We start from the raw sequence: 20,046 nt of genomic DNA, 5'->3' as shown, positions 1-20,046 counted from the left end.
TTCCAACCAAAGAGTTTTAACTGAAATTCTTGGTTTTAACCAGGGCTTTGGAGCCGGAGCGTGGAGCCGGAGCCCCGGAGCCGTGCATTTTTAACGGAGCCGGAGCTCGAGCCGGAGCAGGAGCTGGAGCCAGTTGTTTAAAAAATAGCTCCGGCTCCGATATATTTCATAAGATGCTATGCTACTAGCCTTCCACTAATAGCTGAATTCACATAATTTAACAGCAACCGTTCACAAAATTAAGAATTGTTGCCTCTTTGCCGCACCTTTTTTAACTAACCATTGTGGTGTTTCGTTTGTGAATATTTTAAAACGCTAGATATTGCAAATTAAGCGTTCAGCCTTAAACTTCAGTTCTTGTCGTAATGGAGCCGGAGCTGGAGCCGGAGCAGTGGTATCAATAAGCTCCGGAGCTGGATCTAACCTATGATAAAAGAGAGCTCCGGAGCTGGAGCTGGAGCTGGAGCCGGAGCCGTTCAACATTTACGCCTGCTCCAAAGCCCTGGTTTTAACTGAGAGACTAAAAATGCCGTTGGACAAAGCAGCATTTTTGGTAAAATTCGAATAGATTAGAACTAGAATTAGAGAACACAAGCAATTCTGAAATTAAATTAGAATTAGAATTCGCCGCTTTTTGCTCTAATTCATTGAATTAGAAAACTAGATTTATCTAGTTGTCCAAATTGTCCCGGTGTCCCGCCCGGTTAACCAATTTGTCCCGGAATTTTCAATTTGAGATTTACAAAAAAAAATTAGGAAATCTCCAAACTCTTGAGTTGGCCATTTACCAATTCTTTCTCAAAACTAAGTAATACTTTTTACTTTCATTTTTGGTTGATAAGGCTGCCGAGCAATTTTTTTTTAAATAAATTAATTATTTTTCTAGCGGGTGTTAGGAAATATTTTTCTGGGGGTCAGGTTGCTGGGGCAAGTTTCTTTTTTGTGTGTGGTGAGTAAAAAATTAAATAGATATTATCCGGCGGGTGCTGGGAGATATATTTTTGAGGTAGGTAAGCGAGCGACGTCGCAAACCGGTCATCGTTAAGCAATTTTTATTTTCAAGGATTTTTTTTACGTATGACGCAGTTTGGTGCCGGTATTATTTGCTTGATCATTACGCAAGTCTAAACAATTGCTGTTACAACTTGAAGTTTAACGCTCGTTAGTAATTCTGGATCGATAAATGTCACGGTTTTTAAGCTTTACGCATTAAATTAAAGTCATAACATACTGATTGCCTTAATAGAAATAAGTTTTAATGTTTCCAACTTAAGACTTATATCTGTAAAAACTTCTTGATGTCTGTTACCGCGGTTTTAATCGTAACCAATTTTCAGTTTCAAACGAGATTTTACTTACGTTCGACGCAATGTGGTACAGGGATTACGCATCTGTTTAAAGGTTTTACGTTTGTGAGTGGTTCCGAAAACTTTAATAGCAATTACCTGCGTGGAAATAAAAATCAAATTGCGTAACTTGACTTAATTAAAATTAATTACTTTTAGGTTTAAGAACTTCTTGAAGTATGTTACCGCGCAAAATTTAGGTAGAGTTAGCAAAATTTCGCATTTAAAGCGGCGGTTTTAATCGTAACCAATTTTCAGTTTCAAACGAGATTTTACTTACGTTCGACGCAATGTGGTACAGGGATTACGCATCTGTTTAAAGGTTTTACGTTTGTGAGTGGTTCCGAAAACTTTAATAGCAATTACCTGCGTGGAAATAAAAATCAAATTGCGTAACTTGACTTAATTAAAATTAATTACTTTAGGTTTAAGAACTTCTTGAAGTATGTTACCGCGCAAAATTTAGGTAGAGTTAGCAAAATTTCGCATGAGGCGATTTTAATCGTAACCAATTTTCAGTTTTAAACGAGATTTTATATACGTTGGACGCAGTATGGCACTAGGATTACGTATTCGCTGAATATCACGCAATGCGACCATGGCTGCTACAACTTAAGGTTTAACGTTTGTGAGTGGTTCCCTATTGATATATGTAGGCACTGGTTTTCGTTACGTAAAATATCTGTGACGTGCTTAGCCGTTGGGTATTAGTCGTTCTATTTCAAAATGAGCACACCTTATTTTAAATTCTGTTTTAACAAAATGTAAAATGTTAGTTTGCGAAGACGAACAATTAGATGTTTCACAGTCACGCAGATAAATGCGTTAATTTATAACATGGCCCGATTAAATGCTGCTTCCACACTGGCTAAAGAAATGTGGGTTCATTTGTGGGGAAGCATTTAGTTAACCCATTTCAGGCACAATCAAAAAAAAAAAAAAAAATAGTCAAGGGACGACCAACAAATATGCTGTATAAAAATTAACGATTAGAGAAATTCAAATGTTTTATTTAAAAAAAATTACAATGTTTACCACTTTCGGGGAATACGAATTTGTTATGGACACAGCAGCGCCTTTGCCAACATGTACGCCCTAATATTGTTGCTGCTTTCACGAGGGTCGCATCCTACTTTTGTAGAAAGTATTTACCGACTCATTATTTTTACAATACAGAAAATTACTTTCGGTTACAATTTAGATTATTTAGACAAACCACCCCGAAAAATACCCCCTGACAAAATTCAGTTGTGTATATTATCCTGAATTGAACTTAAATTATTTAATCTTGTAAAGTTACTGTGACGTCACAATTAAAATTAAACAATGTTTTTTAGCAAAATGAAATATTTTGGACATTTTATCTCATTGCAACAAAACGTATACTTAACGCAGGCTATAGAACAGGGGTGGGCAATTATTTTTAGCCGCGGGCCGTATGAGAAACCTAAAATGTTGTGGCGGGCTGGATCAAATATATAATTTAAAATACACGCAATATGACGTCACTACTCTGTATAAAACAAATAGGCTAACGAACTTGTTATTACGTTTAGAGTTGTGCGAAAATGTGCAATTTAAGGAATTTAGACAAAGCCACAAGACGTCGAGCGAAGCAAATTGCGACTAAACTTATTTTAAAATGCAAAATTTAATTTAAATTTAGAGGGAGACGTCACGTGACACACTAAGCACAGATAAAAAATGTATATTGTTTGATATATTAGCACTTATCAAGTTGTGGGGCGCGTTGACCCAAAAGTTATGATTAAAATACGTAAAAGTTTCGTAGAAAAGAACTTTGCATTTTAAAGTTTTAAGTTACCGATGTGTTACTTGCGGTACAGCAGCCATATTGCAAAGTCGATATAAATCGGGCGAAACACACAACATTAAATTCCCTAACTTTGGTTTATAAAAAGTGAATCGGTATATTTTAGAGTTTAGAAAACCGTCAGTATGGCTTTCATATTTTAAGACAAAAAATATATAAATATTAGGCTAGATACAACCAATACAAAAGAGATTCGCGCGAAGCGCGAAAACAACTTCCGTTTTAGTATTTAAAACAGGCTAAAATTCGAATTTGGCGGAGTCGTGACTAGAGACGTCCCTAACAAAGTGTTTACGATACAACCAAGCATGTAGAAACTCGCCTTTGTTTCCGTATTTCAAGGGAAATAAGCCGCGGGCCGGATTAAACTGCTTTGCGGGCCGGATCCGCCCAGGTCTGCTATAGAAGATCAAATTTTAAATCGACTTCTACCTTTTTTAATCCAGGCTTTCAAAAAATCTACTTTAATACAGGACAAAACAAAGGTGGGGGAATATTTCCAGAAAAAATAGCAGGTATGTCCGTGCTAACATTACCTCATTTACGGCTGGTCGGTTGTTAAAGATACTAACTTTATCCAATTTTGTTTTTATAAAGCCTATACTTGCTGTCTTACCGAACGCTACGTTATCCAACGTGAAAAGGGGAAAAGTTATTTTGGACAGCTTATCGTTATTTTAAATTATGTAGAGTCCAACAATCTACACAAATAATGTTTTTTTCTGCCAATTTAGCTCCGACTTTTGTTCGGCGTGAGAAGCATTTTGCTTTCCACCCTTGATCTTGTTCCAAAGTTTTTTTGTTTTTTTTTCTTTCTTGGCTAATCTTCTAGCTAACGTATTATGTCGTTTTTATCTGTGATATTTACGACGAGTGTAGAGTTTTTTCTGGTACATTTTTTAACCGCCTCAAGCTGAGTTATTCTGTGTTTGTTATAATTCAACTGATATAAGGCGACAGACACTTTATTCAGCAACCAGTAAATCGAACGGAAAGAAAGCAACTACAGTTCGGATTAAAAGCAATAAAGAAACAGAAATAGGTTTACTTGTGTACACGTATGTAGGAAATCCAGGGTCACAAGATGACCCCTCTCGAGAAGTTAAATGGTTTGGTTTAGTCCACGTATGTTAAAATGAAGTCGTACCAAACTGACAAGCGCTGCTGTAGGCAATCCAGCTTGGATAAAAAATTACTCGAGCCAGACAAGTGAGAACCATCAAATAGTTCTGCGAAGTTGTTTGTAAAGCAACCCGTTTATTCAGTTAGGAAATTTTGCGCGAGTTATCAGATGATTTTTAAAATGCCGCTGAAAATGCTCCAAGGCCATATGCTTGCGGAAGGAAACTCGTTGTGGATGCAGTGCATCTCAATGCCCAGCATGAGCATCGGTCGAGCTAAATTTCCTGTGGAACTCTAAAACGTGAAATCCAATTCGAAAGAAAGTACGCACACATGTTATCGTCGTTGCTTCTGGCATTGGTATCGCATCTGGCTTACGGGTCCAACTCCAACCATGGTGAAAACCATGGTGAAAAGGGCCATGTAACCTTGTGAATGCGGAAGTAGCACGATGTCAATGTTAACGTGGTTTACGACCGCTGCACGCGGGTTAATTTAACAAAGGCGCGTGAACTAGTCCCTGAATCTTCGAAAGTTGGCGATGCACGCATTCTTTATCCCACGAACAATTTATTTCAGTAGCCCATACAACACGAATTTCGAGCGTATCAGAATGCTTGTTGTTGGTATGGATTGGTGAGAAAGACCGTGTATAACGAAAACTATACTGGACGTAGTGTGCCTTGAGACGTGCCATACAAAAGTTTTGTACCAGACTCTCCCACATTATAGTTATCAGCCAAACAAATCTAATGGGCTACGTATGTATAGCTTACATCAGTGGTGGATTACGAAATTGCGCAGTTCGGAATAAGCCAAAAGTTAGTGGGGGTGATGCACTAACATGCATACGATAGGTACTGTAGATGTGAGAAGTTAAACTGAATGAAACAAAAAAGAAGAACAAATGTGACAGCAAATAGGCGAAAAAAGGCAACCATTTTCAAAATCGTACACTTATATCTTTGTTAGGTACCGCTACAACATCTATGCCGTTGTATAAGAACTCCGTTCAATAGAAGTCGTACATCATAATAAATGGTACAATAATTTCAAAAAAGAGTACAAAAATAATTCGTCTCATACAACTAAGAATGAATCAGATGAGAACCATCTATCGTTTTTTAGCACTAAATAAGATTTCTGAGTATATTAAGGAAGAAATAAACGCAGCAACTCTAACGTATCGATTTGGAATTTAAACGTATCGTTTTGGAATCACGGTACCATGGTATTTTCAAAGGTTTGCTATAGAGCAGAATTCGCATTCTTCCAGGTTTTACCAACTGGTAAAAAGCGAAATCCATGATTAAAGAATAATAGAACATTCGTTTTGTTACATTAAAATCCTCTGCCCATAACCATTGTAGAATAATCATTTGATAATATAGTGCTAAGCGTTTTATGCGAAAAATATACTTCTAAGGCTCACGGACTTCATTTCTTCGAAATATGTAAGTTTGTTCAATCCTATCCAATATTGACTCAATGTTTTTCACATTTTTACGACACTCTTCAACCATCTGTTTAATGTCCATTTCTATGCGGTGGTCGTCTTCCAAATTTTCCTACATTCAAAGAATAGAGGTGTTACAACTGTTACATCTATGTTATGGATGCTTTAGGGTAGATATCTATCAAAGAGATAATATATATATTATCATTATGTATCTATGCATTTAAACTTAACAACCTTAACAAATGGGACAAACTGGCGTTTCGCTGGAATGATGTCATCGCTGACCTCTTGTGACCTTTTTCGCTTGTACCCAAATTTGCTTTTCATTTTTACCACCATGTCGTTTGCTGTCATTGGTCTTCGTGCATCTTTAAATTTTTGACGAATGCTTTCAATCCATGTACCCTGTTACAAAATCATGAAAGTAGTTTGTACACATACATACAGTTATATATATATATATATAGAGAGAGAGAGAGAGATATGTATATTTTGAACACATACAGCAGGTTTTTTTGAATTCCGGTCTTTTAGCTCTGGAAACTGTTTTAACAATTCTAGAATCACATGCTGATACTCCAGGTGTGTGGGATATCTTTTCATGAAAAACAGCAGATGGAAATTTCCGATCAGTATTACTAAATAACCAAAAAAATGTGCTGGTCAACTTACAATGTATAAGCAGACATTGAATGAAATAATATCTGACAAATTTGTCTTCTAGCTGAAGAACCAATTCTGCCATTACAATCATGAATAGCCTGTCGCACCATGACAGGTAAGTCGGGAAGTTTGTAGCCAACAATCCACTCGGTGTTACTACATGTGGCCACTGGTTCATCTATAGGTTTGTCTGGGTCAAAGTTGTTAAATTTAAGAAAATAATAAGAAAGATTATTTGTAATAAATATATATACATACTTGCTGCAAAATTTTTCTTAGAACTTAAAGGCACAGTGCTGGCCACAGAACTGGAGGAACATACATCTTTAAAAAAAACGGGTTAAAATTTATTAGAAAAAGGTGCTTTTACATTTATTTACCTGTAGGAAGAACAAGCAGTTTGGTTTCATCCGGTAAATTTTCCGGCACATTAACGTCCACCCAGTCATGAAAGTGTTTGTTCCATTGTTGCAAACGAAATTTATCCACACTAAATGTGCACTTGATTTTTTTAAATATTTCACTGTTTTCACATTTCAAAACTATTTTCCTAGCAAGGCAGGTAATATGGTATTGACCACGCATTATTGTTCAAATTCTGAAGAAACAAAAAAGAGTTAAATTTAAATTGAAACACATAAAATATAGGTCAGTTGACAAATACAATAACAATGTAGGTAAATAGTGCATATGCCAGGCAGTGGCGTATCCAGGGTGGTGGGGTGGCAATTCGGACCAACCCTTTTCGTAAGTGACATTAACGTTTTTTGTTCGTTTTTGTCAGGGTTTATCTCACCGTCCGAAGCTGCGTATTTTTTTTTTTTTCAGTGCAATTGAGTTACACGTCTTGCTAATGCAAAACCAAAGTCAAACGCAAAACGCCTTTTTCGTTTCTTGTTTGGTCGACAGTAAAGGCAGGATATTTTTTCTCTTTCGCCTTTCGTTATTCGTTCGGGTTGGCTGACCAACAAGTGTGTGTTCGACAATTAATAACCGTCAATCAAGCGGCCTCTGTAATTCATCGGGCCCGCTGCCTCTTCGACAAACTAAACACGAGTCCATTTTAAATACTTTTTGACTATTTTAACTACGTAAGTGCGAAAAGTTTTAGCTCTCGCGCATATTTCTTACTACGTCCGTTTTTTTACGTTTTGATGCTGTCTATTGAACTAGATTAACGCTTCTCTACCGTTGCGCCGTGGAAGGCTGCCAAGTGCGTCGCGGACAAACGGAAAACGTATTCAAAAATATTGGACATATATTTTTCAACTCTTCTTTTATTTTTATTTTCGGCAATGTAATAAAAACTTGCAAGAAATTTTTAAAAAAGCCGTTTTCCCCCAAAAAAATTCGCGTTCGCTTCGCTCGCCAGGTGTGGACTCAGTTAAAAACACTAAACTAGTTTAACTATAGTAGTGGCGTTTTCGCAGAGGTTTATGAACGTCACCAACGTCAGACGGACAAACGGGGAATTCCCGAAGTTGAAAATTTGCGACCCCCCTTTGTGGATTTCTGGATACGCCCCTGATGCCAGACCAGTCTATCAACAATGATTTCTAAGGTCTGTTACAAAAAATATGGATCAATACCATAGGACTTTAATGTTCCTCCTTAATTACCAATATCGATAAAAATGTGTTCCTTAGTTGTGAACAGTACTTTGGACCTGTATAAACCACATAAAAATAAAAATATGCCAGTTTATTTTTCGACTTTGATGACCCAAGCGGATTGCATAGCTCTAATTTATCAAAATAGAAGTTCAGTCTAAGCAAATCTTTCTACCATTAAATTAGGGATGGTCTGCGAACAATAATCCGTTTGTAAAATCTACATTTTTTCTTGATTGTGTGGTAGCATTTTCTTTATAGATGCCTATACATCAGATTGTTTCAAGCATTGCTTTAAAGCAGGAGTTCTTAAACTGGGGTACATTGACCCCTTGGGGGTCCGTGAACTAGTTTTTAAGGGTCCATGAAGGCCTTTAAAAATATTAGTGTATAATTAAGAAGTAATAAATTTTTCAAAGAAAACAGTTCAATTAAAAATATAACGGTTTTGCACTGACTGTATTTAGACTTCATTTCACTTTCACCTATTTTGGACAAAAATCAACAGATTTATGAAGTCTATATATATTGTGACGACAATTTATGTTTTCCTTTTTTGAAATTTTTTGCCTAGGGTGGTCGCAAGGCAAAAAAAATTTAGGGGTCCGCGAAGGAAAAAGTTTAAGAAACCCTGCTTTTAGAGTATTAAGCACAGGAATATATTTAAACGAAGACTTATCATATAAAAGAATAGTTATAGATTCCACCAATCCAAGTGTTTTGCAGTAGTTTGTACAATAATTCTTACATGTTTGCAGCCCAACTTCCTACCATAAATTTTTCGTTCAATAGAGCAATATTCATGTCAGTTTAAGGCCTGGGTGTAAGTTGCCCATTACTTTGGAATAAAAAGAAGAAAATAATCCATTTGTATCATCAATTATATTCATGTAAGTGGAATTTCGAAGAACATATTTCCCTTTTAAATTCAAACAAAACTTTGCAAGTTTACATTCAAAATCCTGCCCGGGATTACTAAATGTCATTACTTTAAAATCCACAGAACTACAAAACACTTGTGCACCTTCCTCATTTGGTTATTTTGCAACAAAATTATCTAGATTGGAATGGTCTCTTTGCAAGTGCTTCTCATAACTTCTAATACTTGCATATGTGCAGTGACAGGTATTAATTTCACACGTGCAAAAACTGTTTAAATAAGTGAGACTGTTTCAGGCGATGAAGCAACACCATTTTTTTCACATTTGACCAAACAATTAGCACGAGCACACGGAATTTCCTTTGTTTATATCCCATCTATTCTGTATATGCGACCTATCCATAAATATATTAAAATATGGCGGTAGTCTAGGCACTTACCCCATTTTCTTTTTATATTGCTGACAAATGCTGACAATATTTAAGTTGAATGCGAGTTAGCGTTTGGTTTTAGTGGGTCAAGTAATATTATTACATTTATTCTTACATATGTATTCCTTCCTTGCAATTATAATTTAACAACTCGTTTTGCGTCTGTTAAAATAAATGTAAACTTAGGATTATAGACCAGCGACTAAAATGTTACTTAAAAAAAACATCTAACTAATAACATTATGCTAGCACAAATACTGTATTTTACCTCTCAACAAGTCCTATCTACTGTAAACTGAAAATGCGATTTATCGTCAGACTGTCAAGGCGAGACGGCAAGTTTCTCACTCCCGCTGCAGGTTTGAAGACCTGCTGTTTCACTCCCGCTACGCGGTTTGAAGACCTGCTGTGCCAGAATTCCGCCGAACGATTGTGCATTTGTGTGCTCATTATTGAAGTATGACCTTCTTCAACTATTAACCAATAGGAACGTCGTCTTAACTGAACGTTGTTGGCGCGCTTACTTCAAAAGACTGAACGGCGCAGCGGTATTGCGATTGTGACATTATTGCCATCGCAGATGCAATGGATTTGTTAGGTGTTTGTAACCGGTTATACGTTTATAAAATGGACTCAAACAAATTTAATTTCTGACCGCGTAGCAACGTTTTATACGCGCGACACAACACAAAAAGATCTTGAGTTGACATTGCAAAATTTCAGTTGTGGTAATTAAATATAACAAATCAATATCAGTAATTAAAATAATAATGTCGTTCAAGTATGAGTGTTGGTCTCCACGTTGAAATGTGAGATCCCACGTTGAAAAATTAATGTTGCTGTGCGGTGATGATATTCTTTTCATGCGACAAGTATACTTCTAAGGCAGTCTTTCTTAACCTTATAATCCGCTGAACCCCTTTAACTATTTAAATACAATTCCCAAATCGTGACGTCAATTTATAAGATAACTTGTAACGTCATAATTATGCAAGACTTTTTAATGCTTATAGTTGGACCATGCTGGCTTTGATGACGTAACCGTGTAAGTTTTGGTTTTCCTTAATACTTTCAAATTTAGCTTTCTTGTCGGATCATTAACATTTTGGTTTATCCGGAACTATAAGAGTCAGGGCGTAGTCTATTGTCACGTAGAAAACTTGTCAAAAATACTTTCCAAAAGCGCGATAAACATTATTCTTCATTTATAGTTAAAAACGGCAAGATTTTAATGGGGCCGTTGTTTGACATATTATGTAATGTCAAAATCACAAGACGGAATACTGAAGCGTCAGCGAAAAAAAAACGCATTTATATCCTACAAGTTCGCAAAACAGTCACTTTCAGAAATTAGCATATAGGACGTCTCTCTAAAACAGGCCAATAAAGTAGTATGGTTTTTTGTGTAAAAGAAAAATAATATTCACAACGAAACAATTTAAAATGGTGGTTATTTATTAATCACTAGAGCTATTTTTAACGGGAACAAACACAATAAGACCTACAAAACAACAATACCTAAACATAAATATCTATAATATCATAGCATTAAGACCAACGATATAAAAAAGTCAAATACGCAGTAATCCCCACGACAGAATAAGATGTAAATCACACGCGCCGAAAATAAATCATAAATATATCGATGGCCTAAATGGCCCAAATAACGCCTGAACTGCAGGGAGAGGGCATGCGACGATCATGGGCCATCGGTCTGGCATCGGCCGATTTGGGGTCGACGTTTGGGCGCCCTGGTTTGAACGAAGGACTGAAATTATTTGGGGAGTTAGTGGTGTAGGGGTGGGAGTTGTGGTTACGCAAAATGTTGTATTTGTATACGTTTTAAAATTGTCGTTCAGTTAATATTTTCTCAACTTTATGCTTAAAATACATTTAACAACAATTAAACTGCATTATGTCTTTTTCAGAGCAATACGCGAGTCGATAGAATTTACCACACATACCTGGTTTATCGCGTTCGGTTCAGCTCGAATTTGGACAAATTTATTGAACAGTATTTGCTCTGTATTTTTCGGTGGTGATTTTCAATTATCGCATTCCTATTTCGATAATATATATGCTTGGACGTTTAGTTTTTTTTTTAACCAACGTTCTGTGTTGCTTTGGCTTTTCAATAAATATCAAGTATTTTAGCTGTAGACTGTAGAGCAGCGTTTCTCAACCGGTGCGCCGCGGCGCACTGGTGCGCCATGGAAGGCTGCTAGGTGCGCCGCGAGCGAAAGGAAAAACATGTCGAAATAAGTCCAAAATTAATCGGATTAAGACTTCAATAGACAAAAAGACGTTTTTAGTCTGAAAGGCTTGAAGTCCCTTTGAAGATATGCAACTATAAAACCCATATAATAAAAAATGCAGGTAATTAAAATATTGGTACACCTAAAAAACTTGGCGCACGCTTCGCTCGTAAGGTGCGCCGCCACGTTTTCATACGTCTCTAGGTGCGCCCCCAAGTAAAAAAGGTTAAGAAACACTGCTGTAGAGTGTAGGCATTTGCAAGAGTTTGCATAATTCCGAAAAAATAACTGATTTGTGTTCAACCGGTCTTCAGTAATGGATAAAAAAAAGGCTGACAACGCTAATGCACTAATGTAAACTTAAATTTTTTTTTTTCAATTTAAAGTTAAAAAAATTTAATTTCCAGGCCAATATTTCACATTTTTTAGATCAAAAAATAATCGCCCTATTGTTCACTTATATCTTATTAATCCCTTTGGGAATATACAAATTTTCACAGGCCACAAACCATGGCTAGTCCTCACCAAACCGAAATGTTGACTGAACTCACCAACATACTTTTTTAAAATGTTAACTGAACTTACCAAAATACTTTCTTGTATACTCTACAAACAATCCCTCAAGTTTATTTTATACTGCAATACTTCACATTTCTTAAATCTAAACGTCGATTCAAAAGCTCAACATCCAGTTTACATTTGTTATAATTGTGTCGGTTGGCTCTACAAAATCTATCGTAAGAATGAGACAAAATGTTCAAAAATGTTTGATCTTCTCAAAAACCATTGTTCAATTTCATTTGTGACGTAACAATAACTTTACAACTGTAATGCTTTGGTGAACTTTAACATATTTGTATTAAATTTTCCGCAAATGCTGTTTGTTAGAATTTAAACAATTTTTGATTGTATGAATTATTTACTACAAAGTGCACATGTGGCGTGATTCAGTGTGACGAATTTATAGTTAAATCGGTTGTAGGTTTAAGATAAACTAGACGAAATACCCGGCGTTGCCCAGGTGAAATAGAATATTTACCGGTTATTCGTAAGATCTTAGTAAAAGACATAAATAATGGAAACATATTTTTTTAAATGTCATGTCGGTTAACTATAGCGCACAACACAAGTATTGCGTGGGTAAACACATCGTAAGAAGTCATTAGGCTTTGGCCTCAGTCGGTGTTCCCTCTAAGGTGCGCAACTGCCCAATTGCGCAGCCACACCAGACAAGTTGCGCAGTAAAATTTGCTTTTGCGCACTTAAATCATTCTCAAACTAAAACCAAAAATCTTCACTTTTTTGCCACAAAGTTTGAGCATTTCGCATTGGCTATTTTTTTATTGATGTTTGTAGCTGAAAGCAAGTTAATAACTCAAATTCGCATTGACGATTGTGACGTAATAAATTACCTTGTCTAATCATTTTTTATCATCCATGCTGTATACTCAGAAAAATCAAGAAATAAAATGAGTATAGAATAGAGCCGAACATAGCAGTGAAGTGTTTGACAATAATTCGGGATCATGAAACCGAAATTTATTTTCAGGACATAAATTTTTAACACAATTACAGTTTTTACACGATTTAGGTGCAGATACAGCTGTGGGGTCAATAATGGCGCCTTCACAAATTGACAAAATCATCTTGATAAATGCAAATGAGCGGATAGTTGGTGATTCTTGATTTTGCGCAAAAGCATCACGTATTATATTTGTAAAATTAAACATTTTGTCAGTTTAATCCAAATATTCGGATATTTTTCGCGCGACCGCATTGTTTGCCATATCGTTGTCATCTTTAAAAGTTTCAAGCCTCGCCCCCAAAACAAAGGACTTGATCTGCCGCGACCCCTGCCAACGCAGCCTTAAAATATTCTTGCGCACCACAAAAATATTCTTGCGCACTACAAAAAATAGTTGCGCAGTAGAAAATTTTTTTAGAGGGAACACTGGCCTCAATCACTATCGCTAACAAACGGCTTAAAAATAAAAATTCAATTCTTTGTAAATTTGCGAACTTTACCCAAATTTTACGCGTAAACAGATATCAATAAGTTCCCAAACATAATAGTCCTAATTGGAAACTTTAAAATTTTTCGTTTTTTACTAAGGAAAATGTACTTACTTTTATTTCCCGGCAGGTAATTGCGCTTGAAAAAAAGTTTTGCGCGGATACGTTAAACTTGGACTATCTTTTACTTTTTTTTTACTATCTTTTTAAACTCTGCCTAACACAAAAACTTCTAAATATACCTATATTAAATTAACTAACGCTGGGGCCTGGAATACATTCTTAAACACAATCTTGGTAAGTGATAAAATCACATTGTACCATGTTGTAAACCGCATTGAGTGTGACGTAACATTTCCAGTGTGACGTAACATTGGGCGAACATCTTGCCACACACTTACATCTCACAAACTTTCTCTTTTATTATGTAGATACAGTATAGGGTGGGTGTCAGTTTGATTTTTATGGACATTTCGAAAATGCCTGTTGAGGTTTAAAAAAATGCACAAAACCGTTCATAAAAAAGTCTGTTGGCGTCTGCACAATTTTAAAAAAAGAAACATATTTTATTTAAATTTTAATTAAAAAACTTGTTACACCTACAGATCGGCTTAGACAAATAGTGCAAAACCAGGGTTGTGCAAAGTTTTAGACCAGCGGAGCGTATATGTGCATCCGTAATAAAACCAAACATATTTTATTGAAAAAATAGTTTATAGTGAATCTTTTTCTAATTTTCTAAATTATCTTGAGCAATAAGTTTGAGTAACAAGAGGTGGCCAAGTACAAATTACGATATTATGATTTACGTCAGGGTGGTCCAAGGTTCACAGCATCGCGGGCCACAATATTTGTTGCATACTCTTGGCGGTTAATGCAGGACAAAAAATAGTTTTACGTAGTCCTACTGGAGTTAATGCAGGACAAAACATAGGTGGGGGAATATTTCCAGAAAAAATAGCAGGTATGTCCGTGCTAACATTACCTCATTTACGGCTGGTCGGTTGTTAAAGATACTAACTTTATCCAATTTTGTTTTTATAAAGCCTATACTTGCTGTCTTACCGAACGCTACGTTATCCAACGTGAAAAGGGGAAAAGTTATTTTGGACAGCTTATCGTTATTTTAAATTATGTAGAGTCCAACAATCTACACAAATAATGTTTTTTTTCTGCCAATTTAGCTCCGACTTTTGTTCGGCGTGAGAAGCATTTTGCTTTCCACCCTTGATCTTGTTCCAAAGTTTTTTTTTTGTTTTTTTTGTTTTTTTTTCTTTCTTGGCTAATCTTCTAGCTAACGTATTATGTCGTTTTTATCTGTGATATTTACGACGAGTGTAGAGTTTTTTCTGGTACATTTTTTAACCGCCTCAAGCTGAGTTATTCTGTGTTTGTTATAATTCAACTGATATAAGGCGACAGACACTTTATTCAGCAACCAGTAAATCGAACGGAAAGAAAGCAACTACAGTTCGGATTAAAAGCAATAAAGAAACAAAGAAATAGGTTTACTTGTGTACACGTATGTAGGAAATCCAGGGTCGCAAGATGACCCCTCTCGAGAAGTCAAATGGTTTGGTTTGGTCAACGTATGTTAAAATTCTACCAAACTGACAAACGCTGCTGTAGGCAATCCAGCTTGGTTAAAAAATTACTCGAGCCAGACAAGTGAGAACCATCAAATAGTTCTGCGAAGTTGTTTGTATATCTTTCTTAGGGCATGTGGCCTACAGCAACCCGTCTAATCGTCTATTCAGTTAGGGGACCTTTTGCACGAGTTTTTAGAGAATTTTTGAAATGTCGCTTAAAACGCTCCAAGACAATTTGCTTGCGGATGGAAACCCGTTGTGCATGTATAGTGCCCAGCATGAGCATCGGTCGAGCGAAATTTCCCGCGGTACTCCAAAACGTAAAATTAAATTAGAAAGGAAAGTGCGCGCACAATCGCACATGTTATCGTGGTTGCTTCTGGCATTGGTATGGCCTCTGGCTTACGTGTCTAACTGCAACCATCGTGAGAAGGGCCATGTAACCTAGTGAATGCGGATGTACCACGATGTCTATGTTGACGTGGTTTACAACCGCTGCACGCGGGATAATTCAATAAAGGCGCGTTAATCTGTCTCTGAATCTTTAAAAGTTAGCGATGCACGCGTCCTTTATTTCAGTAGCATGTGCAAAAATAAATTAGAGCGTATCGGCTTGTGGTTCTTATGGATGGGTAAGAAAGACCGTGTATCACAAAAACTATACTGGGCGTAGTGTGCATTGAGGCGTGCCATACAAAAGTTGTGTACCAGACTCTTTCATGTTAAAGTCATCAGCCAAACAAATCTGATGGGCTATGTGGTGTACATCAGTGGTGAGTTCTGACGACTCCAACTTTAAAACCGAAATAAGAACAACATTGGGCCTAACATCGAAATAAAACACAGTTTCGGAAAGCCCAAAATAGTGGTGGGACTGACATATTATACGATAAGTAGATGTTAGATTTCCAGATGTTCAGTTTGGTGTATTATCTTGATTTAGGCCCCGACCCCACTTGATGTCCTATTTTCGCATTTTGCGTATTTGGGAAAAAATGAGAATTATTACAGTTTAGAATTCATAATATAGAAAGTATAAAAAGCAATGAAATGAAGTATTAGCCTAGTTTTAAGCAGGGAATCGAACCGTTTGACTTTTCCGGTTCAGGTTTAAGGATTTTTTCGGAATATGGTTTCAAGCTATGTAAAAGTTCCAGCTCCGGTTTTGACCATATCGTTATTTCAAAACGGATCATAAATGTCCCCTTCGAATACAATGCAAGTTGCGTTAAATCTAAAAAATGTGGCTCAATAAATGTAGAGATTAATCTTTGAATTGTAAGTCATTAAATCTAAGTTACGTGACGTGTTAAAAACCAGCAACTCATTGTTGAAATTTCTAAAATAAACGTTTTTTAATCAATATCCAAATTTTTTCATAAAACTTTGAACATGGCATAATTTGACACTGTAAAATACAAGTTGTGACGTCATGAATGAGTGAAACGCTTTTGTTTACAGGTTTTGGTTAAGGTTTATGTTCTTTGAAATTATTCGGTTCAGTTCCGGTTCGTCTCCGTAAAACCTTACCAAAACCGGTTCAGGTGCGAAAATTGCAAAATAATAAAATTAGGATTATTTTTACGAAAGATTTAGTACAATTAAAGCTGTTGTTAATAACAGGTTAAAGTGAGGATTATATATATATATTTAATATCAGACAGGATCAACCTAGTTTGGTAAATATTTTTAATATCGTTGCGACAGTCGATTACGGGGTACGAGCACCTTGCAAAATCTATTGCAAGTCTTAACGTTGAAGGCGAGTTAAAGCAAAAAATTAAACACTTAAATAATGGAAGTGACTTACTTAACACTCTAGTTGAAAGTAACGCAAAGTATCACCCGTCCTACTGTCGTTAGTTCGGTGAAGAAAAGTTAAACTGAATGCAGCAAACAAAGAAGAAAAAATGTGACAGCGAATTGGCGAAAAATAGCAACCATTGTCAATACGTACACTTAAATCTTTGTCAGGTATACCGGTAGAACATATACAGTATGCCGTTGTCTGCAGATTCATTAGAAGTAGTCTATCATAACAAATACTACAATAAATTCAAAAAACAGTATGAAAATAATTCGCCTCATACAATTAAGAATGTATCAGATGAGAACTTATATCGTTTTTTAGCACTAAAGAACGTTTCTAAGTATATTTCATCCGGTTTTAGAACAGCTGAATCATTTTTAAAAGCCAACAACATATCCAAAACCTGGCATGCGCACCAAGTCACGGCAGCATAACTATATCATTATTTGCAGAGGCATATCTATGCCGACATGTCGTTTAAAAATTGGATAGACATAAAAAAAATCATACTCTTGCAGCCAATTACAATTTTGGTACATAATATTAAGTTTAGAATGCAAAGTGCTACGTTTAATAAGATCTTTTGGGGATCACAACTTTGGCTTTAGTTTGGTTCTCGGGGGCAGTTGTCTCTTTGTTAACTGTAAGAAATGGATTTCTGTCTATTTAAAAGAGAAGAACTTCGAACGCGGCATCCCGACATTTTTCTATCATTTTAACAAGGCAAATTTACGACGCAGACTACAAACCACTTTTTGTGTATGGCGCTCGTCCAAATCCATAAACAGGAAATGTCCATTTTAAAGAAGTTGCTGATGCAACAACACTTTTGAACAACGACAACGCCTTGCCCCGATAGATGGTAGCAGTACAAAAAATAACTTTACCTTTAAAATAGTTTAAACCGATATTGGCATTGCCCCTCGGTTACCATAATGACGAAGGTAGTTTTATAAAAGTTAAATTCGAATGCAAAGAACTCATTGGTGTCATCAATTAGAGAATAGATAACCCTTTTTCAGAAAATTTAAAACATGTATACAAGAATTGTAGCACCAGATAGCGTTTTAAATTGCTTGCAATCTTTTAAAGAGTATGGAACCAAACAATGTTTAGATTATGTACGTAACGTTATAATTGAACAAAAAACGTCACTTCGGGCAAAATTTCCAAACAACAAGCTCAACTTTTTAAAACCATATTAAAAGCTACGATTAGTCAAAAATCAAAACAACATTCTATCGCGAGTATTTCGCAGAAACACAGTATGTTTTTCCATTTCCTTTGTAAATATTCAACTGGAGGATGAGATTACGGCACGTTCTGTTATTCTGAACTTGCATATTTTCCCCCTGCTCTGTTCATCGTCGGTCAAATACGATTTGGGGCAAAGTCTGATTTGAAACGTATTATAATAGATAGACGATCTAGGGAATCAAGGTTTTTTCAATCCACATTCCCCGTGGTTAATTTTTGATGGTGCTGTTTTGGTGCAATCACTATACATCCCCTCATCCGGAGATAATATCGTGTTAGTTGTTTTATGCGAAAAATATACGTCTAAGGCTTCTAAGCCTCACGGACTTCATTTCTTCGAAATATGTAAGTTTGTTCAATCCTATCCAATATTGACTCAATGTTTTTCACATTTTTACGACACTCTTCAACCATCTGTTTGATGTCCATTCCTATACGGTGGTCGTCTTCCAAGCTTTCCTACATTCAAAGAATAGAGGTTTTACAGCTACGTTAATGGCTGCTTTAGGGTAGGTATCCATCAAAGAAATAATATATATATATTATGTATCTATGCATTTAAACTTAACAACCTTAACAAATGGGACAAACTGGCGTTTCGCTGGAATGAGGTCATCTCTGACATCTTGAGAGCTTATTCGCTTGTGCCCAAATTTGTTTTTCTTTTTTATCACTATGTCGTTTGTTGTCATTGGTCTTAGTGCATCTTTAAATTTCTGACGAATGCTTTCAATCCATGTACCCTGTTACAAAATCATGAAAGTAGTTTTATACACACACATACAGTTATAGATAGGTATATGTATATTTTGAACACATACAGCAGGGTTTTTCGAATTCTTGTCTTTTAGCTCCGGAAACTGTTTCAACAATTCTAGGATCACATGCTGATACTCCAGGTGTGTGGGATATCTTTTCATGAAAAACAACAATGGACATTTATATGATCAGCATTACCAAACAACCCAAAAAAATGTGCTTGTTCACGTACAATGTATAATCAGACATTGAATGAAATAATATCTGACAAACTTGTCTTCTAACTGAAGAACCAATTCTGCCATTACAATCATGAATAGCCTGTCGCACCATGACAGGTAAGTCGGGAAGTTTGTAGCCAACAATCCACTCGGTGTTACTACATGTGGCCACTGGTTCATCTATAGGTTTGTCTGGGTCAAAGTTGTTAAATTTAAGAAAATAATAAGAAAGATTATTTGTAATAAATATATATACATACTTGCTGCAAAATTTTTCTTAGAACTTAAAGGCACAGTGCTGGCCACAGAACTGGAGGAACATACATCTTTAAAAAAAACGAGTTAAAATTTATTAGAAAAAGGTGCTTTTACATTTATTTACCTGTAGGAAGAACAAGCAGTTTGGTTTCATCCGGTAAATTTTCCGGCACATTAACGTCCACCCAGTCATGAAAGTGTTTGTTCCATTGTTGCAAACGAAATTTATCCACACTAAATGTGCACTTGATTTTTTGAAATATTTCACTGTTTTCACATTTCAAAACTATTTTCCTAGCAAGGCAGGTAATATGGTATTGACCACGCATTATTGTTCAAATTCTGAAGAAACAAAAAAGAGTTAAATTTAAATTGAAACACATAAAATATAGGTCAGTTGACAAATACAATAACAATGTAGGTAAATAGTGCATATGCCAGGCAGTGGCGTATCCAGGGTGGTGGGGTGGCAATTCGGACCAACCCTTTTCGTAAGTGACATTAACGTTTTTTGTTCGTTTTTGTCAGGGTTTATCTCA

The 20,046-nt window shown here is 36.0% G+C and overlaps 1 long non-coding RNA gene across 1 annotated transcript; it reads right to left on the bottom strand.

Moving 5' to 3' along the window:
• Nucleotides 1-19,374: 19,374 nt before the first annotated feature.
• LOC146132150 (uncharacterized) lies at nt 19,375-19,771 on the bottom strand. The gene is made up of 3 exons (XR_014501650.1): nt 19,632-19,771; nt 19,510-19,575; nt 19,375-19,441 (listed from the first exon to the last, which is right to left on the bottom strand). It is a non-coding gene; the product is annotated as an uncharacterized LOC146132150 (long non-coding RNA).
• Between the last annotated feature and the right edge of the window lie 275 nt (nt 19,772-20,046).

The sequence above is a fragment of the Ascidiella aspersa genome, chromosome 9, assembly GCF_963924565.1.
Source record: "Ascidiella aspersa chromosome 9, kaAscAspe10.2, whole genome shotgun sequence".
NCBI lineage: Eukaryota > Metazoa > Chordata > Ascidiacea > Phlebobranchia > Ascidiidae > Ascidiella > Ascidiella aspersa.
The sequence above is the reverse complement of the archived record's forward strand: the minus strand, read 5'-3'. Positions and strand labels throughout refer to the sequence as shown.